We start from the raw sequence: 933 nt of genomic DNA, 5'->3' as shown, positions 1-933 counted from the left end.
GCTCCGCCCGGGCGGCTGCGGCTGAATGGATCCAATATGGCCACTTCCTGGAAACTCCCCTTGGCGGCGGCGGCGGCGGCGGGAGAAGGCGTGGAGCCGCCCCCGCCCCCGCCCGCGGGACCGGCCTCCCCGCCCGGCCCGGACAGGAGCGCAGCCGGAGCCCAGCCGCTTGGATGGCCGGGGGTCTCCACTGCGAGGCGCGAAGTGCCAGGTGCGGGGACTGCTGGGACTTGTAGTTCGCAAGTTGGGGGGTCGAGAGGGCGGTGCCTGGGGGCCGGGGGCGAGGGGGCCCTCTAGTCTTCTGCGTGTCCCTGGGAGGCTGGAAATCAGCGGGGTGGGGGTGTCTTAGGCCCTGATGAGGAGTGAAGTGGACGCTGCGTGAGCCCTAAGGGGGTCTCTCCCACCAAGTCGCTTCCACCCGCCAGAGCCTGCAGATGCTCTGGGACTGTCCAAGAGAGGCCGCCTGAGTCTTGTGTGCTCGCGTCTCCGGCCCCACCTGATGCTCGATCGGAGCCAGGGCGGGAATCCGGGCGGGACCCGCGCGTCCGGAACAGCGGCCTTCTTGGGCAAGGGATCAGCCTTCCACTCCTTGCGTTGCGCAACGAACACTCAGGATGCGCAGTCCAGGCTGGAGTCGTGCAATAGAAAAACAGAGCTCGATGATCAAGGCATTGGGTTCCAAGTGATTACATTCCGCTTTGCTGCAAGGGCTTGGGGCAACTTAATAGAATCGGGGCAATGTGCAAAGAGGCTTTCAAATATTCCCTCTGCTTATCAAAACGTGCTCGAAACTCTGAAAACTAACACCTCTGTTCAAGCCTTGTGTGGCTTTTTCACTTATGTGGTACTGAACCACAAGGTTGGTTTGAAACGAAGGGTTGGCAGTTCAAACTCACCAGTTGCTCCTCCGAAATCCTATACAGGGTCACTATG

This window comes from Chrysochloris asiatica, unplaced genomic scaffold (genome assembly GCF_000296735.1).
Source record: "Chrysochloris asiatica unplaced genomic scaffold, ChrAsi1.0 scaffold00215, whole genome shotgun sequence".
In the NCBI taxonomy this organism is placed as follows: Eukaryota; Metazoa; Chordata; class Mammalia; order Afrosoricida; family Chrysochloridae; genus Chrysochloris; species Chrysochloris asiatica.
Note: the sequence above shows the minus strand (reverse complement) of the source record.